Consider the following 10059-nt stretch of genomic DNA (forward strand, 5'->3'; position numbering starts at 1 on the left):
ATGTTTACAGAAAGAAATATCATGTTTTCTCAGGTTTCTGAAGCTTTCTTCCTATAAAACTGGAATGTGTGGAGGATTTGACTCCAGGTGGAACCAATTAGCGTTTGCCAGCAGAAAACAAAACCTTACATGCTAAAATGCATTCAAAACCGTAAAGTCCATAGAGAATGTCCAGAAAACACAAACACACACAGAGGCTGTAGCAGGATCTGCGATTGAGTCTCCTCAGACATGAGCCAGATTATGATGCATCATTCTCACAGAATAAATTCGTGTCTATAGCTTTTAAGGACTGATTACATCATTTCCAAGCCTGATAGTTTTGGAGTCACCTTTAGAGCTTGACACATCTGCCATCACTTCAGCCACCTGTCTTCGCCTGAACCGTGACACAGTGCTGGGCATTGACACTCCTTTGTTTTTGGATTGTTTGCAGAAATACGGTCCTCATCACTCGAGCAGCTAAATTTATAAGGAAAAAATGATTCCCAATGGATATTTGATGTTTGAAGATGAAAATTTTATTGAGTCTTCTGTTGCCAAATTGAATGCCCTGAGGAAAAGTGGACAGTTCTTTGATGTTCGACTTCAGGTTGAAAGCTGATAAGGAATTAGTAAAAGATGTTTATTCTGCAGCAAAAAAGCTGAAAATGGATCGAGTAAAGCAGGTTTGTGGTGATTATTTGCTATCTAGAATGGATATAACCAGCTGCATCTCCTACCGAAATTTTGCAAGTTGTATGGGAGACTCCCGTTTGTTGAACAAGGTTGATGCTTACATTCAGGAGCATTTGTTACAAATTTCAGAAGAGGAGGAGTTTCTTAAACTTCCACGGCTAAAGTTGGAGGTGATGCTGGAAGATAATGTTTGCTTGCCCAGCAATGGCAAATTATATACAAAGGTAATCAACTGGGTGCAGCGTAGCATCTGGGAGAATGGAGACAGTCTGGAGGAGCTGATGGAAGAGGTTCAAACCTTGTACTACTCAGCTGATCACAAGCTGCTTGATGGGAACCTTCTAGATGGACAGGCTGAGGTGTTTGGCAGTGATGATGACCACATTCAGTTTGTGCAGAAGAAGCCACCACGTGAGAATGGCCACAAGCAAATCAGTGGGAGCTCCACTGGATGTCTGTCTGCTCCCAGTGCTGCCACGCAAAGCCCTAAGCATGAGTGGAAAATCGTTGCTTCGGAAAAGACTTCGAATAACACTTACTTGTGCCTGGCTGTGCTGGATGGTATATTCTGTGTTATTTTCCTTCACGGGCGAAACAGCCCACAGAGCTCACCAACAAGTACTCCAAAGCTAACTAAGAGTTTAAGTTTTGAGATGCAACCAGATGAGCTAATAGAAAAGCCTATGTCTCCTATGCAGTACGCACGATCTGGTCTGGGGACAGCAGAGATGAATGGCAAACTCATAGCTGCAGGTGGTTATAACAGAGAGGAATGTCTTCGGACCGTTGAATGCTATGATCCACATACAGATCTTTGGTCCTTCCTTGCTCCCATGAGAACACCACGAGCTCGATTTCAGATGGCTGTACTCACGGGCCAGCTCTACGTGGTGGGTGGGTCGAATGGCCACTCCGATGACCTGAGTTGTGGAGAGATGTATGACCCAAACATAGATGACTGGACTCCTGTTCCAGAGTTAAGAACTAACCGTTGCAATGCAGGAGTGTGTGCTCTCGATGGAAAGTTATATATCATTGGTGGCTCTGATTCATATGGCCAAAAAGGACTGAAAAATTGTGATGTCTTTGACCCTGTAACAAAGTTGTGGACAAGCTGTGCTCCTCTTAACATTCGTAGACACCAGTCTGCAGTCTGTGAGCTTGGAGGTTATTTGTATATAATCGGAGGTGCAGAGTCTTGGAATTGTCTGAACACAGTAGAACGTTACAATCCTGAAAATAATACCTGGACTTTAATTGCACCCATGAATGTGGCGAGGCGGGGAGCTGGAGTAGCTGTTCTGGAGGGAAAACTGTTTGTCGGTGGTGGCTTTGATGGTTCTCATGCCATCAGCTGTGTGGAGATGTATGATCCGGCCAGAAACGAGTGGAAGATGATGGGAAACATGACTTCACCAAGGAGCAACGCTGGGATCGCAACTGTGGGAAACACCATTTATGCAGTGGGAGGGTTTGATGGCAATGAGTTTATGAATACGGTGGAAGTCTACAATCTCGAGGCAAATGAGTGGAGCCCCTATACAAAGATCTTCCAGTTTTAACAAACCCTCTGAAACTAACAGGCTTAGTGATGTAATTGTGTTCAGTAGAGGCACATTTGTGAATAAGGAGGGTGGGTGGGAACGGACTTGCTGAAGGCAACACAGAGCTTTTGCATATTGCATACTTTAGCCATGCTGGACACACTTTTCATCGGAAAGGAGTGCAGAGATGAAGATCTGTTTCGTGTATTTTTAAGATTTCTTTGGTTGTTTTACTTACTGGAATTTGATACTGTAAAAAGAATAAACTGAGAATTGATTGGGAAAAAAAAAAAAACGTAAAGTCCATAGAGAATGTCCAGAAAACACAAACACACACAGAGGCTGTAGCAAGATCTGGGATTGAGAAAGCCACAACACATCAGATAGTTTTGCTTTCATCCAGGAGTATCTGGACAAATTGTTGTGGATTTTGGGTGAAATTTAACCAAAAATCACCGTGAAAGTGGTTTTGGAGAAAAGCACAATCTTCCTGTTTGGAAAATAGATCCAATGTCATGTTTCCAGAAAGAAATATCATGTTTTCTCAGGTTTCTGAAGCTTTCTTTCTAGAAAACTCGAATGTGTGGAGGATTTGACTCCAGGTGGAACCAATTAGCGTTTGCCAGCAGAAAACAAAAACTTACATGCTAAAATGCATTCAAAACCTTAAAGTCCATAGAGAATGTCCAGAAAACACAAACACACACAGAGGCTGTAGCAAGATCTGGGATTGAGATAGCCACAACACACCAGATAGTTTTGTTTTCATCCAGGAGTATCTGGACAAATTCTTGTGGATTTCGGGTGAAATTTAACCAAAAAATCACCGTGAAAGTGGTTTTGGAGAAAAGCACAATCTTCCTGTCGGCAAATGCATCCAATGTCATGTTTCCAGAAAGAAATATCATGTTTTCTCAGGTTTCTGAGGCTTTCTTCCTAGAAAACTCGAATGTGTGGAGGATTTGACTCCAGGTGGAACCAATTAGCGTTTGCCAGCAGAAAACAAAAACTTACATGCTAAAATGCATTCAAAACATTAAAGTTCATAAAGAATGTCCAGAAAACACAAACACACACAGAGGCTGTAGCAAGATCTTGGATTGAGATAGCCACAACACACCAGATAGTTTTGTTTCCATCCAGGAGTATCTGGATAAATTGTTGTAGCTTTGAACTAAAATTTAACTAAAAATCATTGTGAAAGTGGTTTTGGAGAAAAGCACAATCTACTTGTTCAGCAAATGCATCCAATGTCATGTTTACAGAAAGAAATATCATGTTTTCTCAGGTTTCTGAAGCTTTCTTCCTAGAAAACTCGAATGTGTGGAGGATTTGACTCCAGGTGGAACCAATTAGCGTTTGCCAGCAGAAAAAAAAAGGGGTCCTGCTAAAATGCATTCAAAACCGTAAAGTCCATAGAGAATGTCCAGAAAACACAAACACACACAGAGGCTGTAGCAAGATCTGGGATTGAGATAGCCACAACACACCAGATAGTTTGTTTTCATCCAGGAGTATCGGGGCAAATTGTTGTAGTTTTGAAGTGAAATTTAACCAAAAAATCACCGTGAAAGCGGTTTTGGAGAAAAGCACAATTTTCCTGTTCAGAAAATGAATCCAATGTCATGTTTACAGAAAGAAATATCATGTTTTCTCAGGTTTCTGAAGCTTTCTTCCTAGAAAACTCGAATGTGTGGAGGATTTGACTCCAGGTGCAACCAATTAGCGTTTGGCAGCTAAAAACAAAACCTTACATGCTAAAAAGCATTCAAAACCGTAAAGTCCATAGAGAATGTCCAGAAAACACAAACACACACAGAGGCTGTAGCAAGATCTGGGATTGAGATAGAAACAACACAACAGAGAGTTTTGTTTTCATCCAGTAGTATCTGGATAAATTGTTGTAGCTTTGAAGTAAAATTTAACCAAAAATCATTGTGAAAGTGGTTTTGGAGAAAAGCACAATCATCGTCCTGTTCAGAAAATGAATCCAATGTCATGTTTCCAGAAAGAAATATCATGTTTTCTCAGGTTTCTGAAGCTTTCTTCCTAGAAAACTCGAATGTGTGGAGGATTTGACTCCAGGTGGAACCAATTAGCGTTTGGCAGCTAAAAACAAAACCTTACATGCTAAAATGCATTCAAAACCGTAAAGTCCATAGAGAATGTCCAGAAAACACAAACAAACACAAAGGCTGTAGCAAGATCTGGGATTGAGATAGCCACAACACACCAGATAGTTTTGTTTTCATCCAGGAGTATCTGGACAAATTGTTGTAGTTTTGAAGTGAAATGTAACCAAAAAATCCACGTGAAAGTGGTTTTGGAGAAAAGCACAATCTTCCTGTTTGGCAAATGCATCCAATGTCATGTTTACAGAAAGAAATATCATGTTTTCTCAGGTTTCTGGAGCTTTCTTCCTAGAAAACTTGAATGTGTGGAGGATTTGACTCCAGGTGGAACCAATTAGCGTTTGGCAGCTAAAAACAAAAACTTACATGTTAAAATGCATTCAAAACCGTAAAGTCCATAGAGAATGTCCAGAAAACACAAAAACACACAGAGGCTTTAGCAAGATCTGGGATTGAGATAGCTATAAATCACCAGATAGTTTTGTTTTCATCCAGTAGTATTTGCACAAATTCTTGTGGATTTCGGGTGATTTTCACCAAAAAATCACCGTGAAAATGGTTTAGAGAAAAGCACAATCTTCCTGTCGGCAAATGCATCCAATGTCATGTTTACAGAAAGAAATATCATGTTTTCTCAGGTTTCTGAAGCTTTCTTCCTAGAAAACTCGAATGTGTGGAGGATTTGACTCCAGGTGGAACCAATTAGCGTTTGCCAGCAGAAAAAAAAAGGGGTCCTGCTAAAATGCATTCAAAACCGTAAAGTCCATAGAGAATGTCCAGAAAACACAAACACACACAGAGGCTGTAGCAAGATCTGGGATTGAGATAGCCACAACACACCAGATAGTTTGTTTTCATCCAGGAGTATCGGGGCAAATTGTTGTAGTTTTGAAGTGAAATTTAACCGAAAAATCACCGTGAAAGCGGTTTTGGAGAAAAGCACAATTTTCCTGTTCAGAAAATGAATCCAATGTCATGTTTACAGAAAGAAATATCATGTTTTCTCAGGTTTCTGAAGCTTTCTTCCTAGAAAACTCGAATGTGTGGAGGATTTGACTCCAGGTGCAACCAATTAGCGTTTGGCAGCTAAAAACAAAACCTTACATGCTAAAAAGCATTCAAAACCGTAAAGTCCATAGAGAATGTCCAGAAAACACAAACACACACAGAGGCTGTAGCAAGATCTGGGATTGAGATAGCCCCAACACACCAGATAGTTTTGTTTTCATCCAGTAGTATCTGGATAAATTGTTGTAGCTTTGAAGTAAAATTTAACCCACAATCATTGTGAAAGTGGTTTTCTAGAAAAGCACAATCATCGTCCTGTTCAGAAAATGAATCCAATGTCATGTTTCCAGAAAGAAATATCATGTTTTCTCAGGTTTCTGAAGCTTTCTTCCTAGAAAACTCGAATGTGTGGAGGATTTGACTCCAGGTGGAACCAATTAGCGTTTGGCAGCTAAAAACAAAACCTTACATGCTAAAATGCATTCAAAACCGTAAAGTCCATAGAGAATGTCCAGAAAACACAAACAAACACAAAGGCTGTAGCAAGATCTGGGATTGAGATAGCCACAACACACCAGATAGTTTTGTTTTCATCCAGGAGTATCTGGACAAATTGTTGTAGTTTTGAAGTGAAATGTAACCAAAAAATCAGGGTGAACGTGGTTTTGGAGAAAAGCACAATCTTCCTGTTTGGCAAATGCATCCAATGTCATGTTTACAGAAAGAAATATCATGTTTTCTCAAGTTTCTGGAGCTTTCTTCCTAGAAAACTTGAATGTGTGGAGGATTTGACTCCAGGTGGAACCAATTAGCGTTTGGCAGCTAAAAACAAAAACTTACATGTTAAAATGCATTCAAAACCGTAAAGTCCATAGAGAATGTCCAGAAAACACAAAAACACACAGAGGCTTTAGCAAGATCTGGGATTGAGATAGCTATAAATCACCAGATAGTTTTGTTTTCATCCAGTAGTATTTGCACAAATTCTTGTGGATTTCGGGTGATTTTCACCAAAAAATCACCGTGAAAATGGTTTAGAGAAAAGCACAATCTCCTGAAGGCAAATGCATCCAATGTCATGTTTACAGAAAGAAATATCATGTTTTCTCAGGTTTCTGAAGCTTTCTTCCTAGAAAACTCGAATGTGTGGAGGATTTGACTCCAGGTGGAACCAATTAGCGTTTGCCAGCAGAAAACAAAAAGGGTCCTGCTAAAATGCATTCAAAACTGTAAAGTCCATAGAGAATGTCCAGAAAACACAAACACACACAGAGGCTGTAGCAAGATCTGGGATTGAGATAGCCACAACACACCAGATAGTTTTGTTTTCATCCAGGAGTATCTGGATAAATTGTTGTAGCTTTGAAGTAAAATTTAACCAAAAATCATTGTGAAAGTGGTTTTTTAGAAAAGCACAATCATCGTCCTGTTCAGCAAATGAATCCAATGTCATGTTTACAGAAAGAAATATCATGTTTTCTCAGGTTTCTGAAGCTTTCTTCCTAGAAAACTCGAATGTGTGGAGGATTTGACTCCAGGTGGAACCAATTAGCATTTGGCAGCTAAAAACAAAAACTTACATGCTGAAATGCATTCAAAACCGTAAAGTCCATAGAGAATGTCCAGAAAACACAAACAAACACAAAGGTTGTAGCAAGATCTGGGATTGAGATAGCCACAACACACCAGATAGTTTTGTTTTCATCCAGGAGTATCTGAACAAATTGTTGTAGTTTTGAAGTGAAATTTAACCAAAAAATCAGGGGGAACGTGGTTTTGGAGAAAAGCACATTCTTCCTGTTTGGCAAATGCATCCAATGTCATGTTTCCAGAAAGAAATATCATGTTTTCTCAGGTTTCTGAAGCTTTCTTCCTAGAAAACTCGAATGTGTGGAGGATTTGACTCCAGGTGGAACCAATTAGCATTTGGCTGCTAAAAAGAAAAACTTACATGTTAAAATGCATTCAAAACCGTAAAGTCCATAGAGAATGTCCAGAAAACACAAACACACACAGAGGCTGTAGCAAGATCTGGGATTGAGATAGCTAAAAATCCACAGATAGTTTTGTTTTCATCCAGGAGTATCTGGGCACATTCTTGTGGATTTCGGGTGAAATTTAACCAAAAAATCACAGTGAAAGTGGTTTTGGAGAAAAGCACAATCTTCCTGTTCGGCAAATGCATCCAATGTCATGTTTCCAGAAAGAAATATCATGTTTTCTCAGGTTTCTGAAGCTTTCTTCCTAGAAAACTCGAATGTGTGGAGGATTTGACTCCAGGTGGAACCAATTATGTTTGGCACCTAAAAACAAAAACTTACATGCTAAAATGCATTCAAAACCGTAAAGTCCATAGGGAATGTCCAGAAAACACAAACACACACAGAGGCTGTAGCAAGATCTGGGATTGAGATAGCTAAAAATTCACAGATAGTTTTGTTTTCATCCAGGAGTATCTGGGAACATTCTTGTGGATTTCGGGTGAAATTTAACCAAAAAATCACAGTGAAAGTGGTTTTGGAGAAAAGCACAATCTTCCTGTCGGCAAATGCATCCAATGTCATGTTTCCAGAAAGAAATATCATGTTTTCTCAGGTTTCTGGAGCTTTCTTCCTAGAAAACTCGAATGTGTGGAGGATTTGACTCCAGGTGGAACCAATTACGTTTGGCACCTAAAAACAAAAACTTACATGCTAAAATGCATTCAAAACCGTAAAGTCCATAGGGAATGTCCAGAAAACACAAACACACACAGAGGCTGTAGCAAGATCTGGGATTGAGATAGCTAAAAATCCACAGATAGTTTTGTTTTCATCCAGGAGTATCTGGGCACATTCTTGTGGATTTCGGGTGAAATTTAACCAAAAAATCACAGTGAAAGTGGTTTTGGAGAAAAGCACAATCTTCCTGTCAGGAAATGCATCCAATGTCATGTTTACAAATACAAATATCATGTTTTCTCAGGGTTCTGGAGCTTTCTTCCTAGAAAACTCGAATGTGAGGAGGATTTGACTCCAGGTGGAACCAATTAGCTTTTGCCAGCTGAAAACAAAAACTTACATGCTAAAATGCATTCAAAACTGTAAAGTCCATAGAGAATGTCCAGAAAACACAAACACACACAGAGGCTGTAGCAAGATCTGGGATTGAGATAGCCACAACACACCAGATAGTTTTGTTTTCATCCAGGAGTATCTGGATAAATTGTTGTAGCTTTGAAGTAAAATTTAACCAAAAATCATTGTGAAAGTGGTTTTCTAGAAAAGCACAATCATCGTCCTGTTCAGCAAATGAATCCAATGTCATGTTTCCAGAAAGAAATATCATGTTTTCTCAGGTTTCTGAAGCTTTCTTCCTAGAAAACTCGAATGTGTGGAGGATTTGACTCCAGGTGGAACCAATTAGCGTTTGGCAGCTAAAAACAGAACCTTACATGCTAAAATGCATTCAAAACCGTAAAGTCCATAGAGAATGTCCAGAAAACACAAACACACACAGAGGCTGTAGCAAGATGTGGGATTGAGATAGCCACAACACACCAGATAGTTTTGTTTTCATGCAGGAGTATCTGGACAAATTGTTGTAGTTTTGAAGTAAAATTTAAGCAAAAAATCACCGTGAAAGTGGTTTTGGAGAAAAGCACAATCTTCCTGTTCGGCAAATGCATCCAATGTCATGTTTACGAAAAGAAATATCATGTTTTCTAAGGTTTCTGGAGATTTCTTCCTAGAAAACTCGAATGTATGCCGGATTTTACTCCAGGTGGAACCAATTAGCATTTGCCAGCAGAAAACAAATAGAGTCCTGCTAAAATGCATTCAATACCTTAAAGTCCATAGAGAATGTCCAGAAAACACAAACACACACAGAGGCTGTAGCAAGATCTGGGATTGAGATAGCCACAACACACCAGATAGTTTTGTTTTCATCCAGGAGTATCTGGACAAATTGTTTTAGTTTTGAAGTAAAATTTAACCAAAAAATCAGGGTGAACGTGGTTTTGGAGAAAAGCACATTCTTCCTGTTTGGCAAATGCATCCAATGTCATGTTTCCAGAAAGAAATATCATGTTTTCTCAGGTTTCTGAAGCTTTCTTCCTAGAAAACTCGAATGTGTGGAGGATTTGACTCCAGGTGGAACCAATTAGCATTTGGCTGCTAAAAAGAAAAACTTACATGTTAAAATGCATTCAAAACCGTAAAGTCCATAGAGAATGTCCAGAAAACACAAACACACACAGAGGCTGTAGCAAGATCTGGGATTGAGATAGCTAAAAATCCACAGATAGTTTTGTTTTCATCCAGGAGTATCTGGGCACATTCTTGTGGATTTCGGGTGAAATTTAACCAAAAAATCACAGTGAAAGTGGTTTTGGAGAAAAGCACAATCTTCCTGTTCGGCAAATGCATCCAATGTCATGTTTCCAGAAAGAAATATCATGTTTTCTCAGGTTTCTGAAGCTTTCTTCCTAGAAAACTCGAATGTGTGGAGGATTTGACTCCAGGTGGAACCAATTACGTTTGGCACCTAAAAACAAAAACTTACATGCTAAAATGCATTCAAAACCGTAAAGTCCATAGGGAATGTCCAGAAAACACAAACACACACAGAGGCTGTAGCAAGATCTGGGATTGAGATAGCTAAAAATCCACAGATAGTTTTGTTTTCATCCAGGAGTATCTGGGAACATTCTTGTG

The 10059-nt window shown here is 39.4% G+C and overlaps 1 pseudogene across 1 annotated transcript; it reads left to right on the plus strand.

Moving 5' to 3' along the window:
* The first annotated feature begins 225 nt into the window (after window positions 1-225).
* LOC149119972 (influenza virus NS1A-binding protein homolog pseudogene) lies at window positions 226-2517 on the plus strand (annotated as a pseudogene). Its single transcript, XR_016227522.1, has one exon. The product of XR_016227522.1 is annotated as an influenza virus NS1A-binding protein homolog pseudogene (transcript).
* The last annotated feature ends 7542 nt before the right edge of the window (window positions 2518-10059 follow it).

Source organism: Oryctolagus cuniculus, chromosome 21, assembly GCF_051225735.1.
Source record: "Oryctolagus cuniculus isolate XC-2025 breed Fujian yellow rabbit chromosome 21, ASM5122573v1, whole genome shotgun sequence".
Lineage (NCBI taxonomy): Eukaryota > Metazoa > Chordata > Mammalia > Lagomorpha > Leporidae > Oryctolagus > Oryctolagus cuniculus.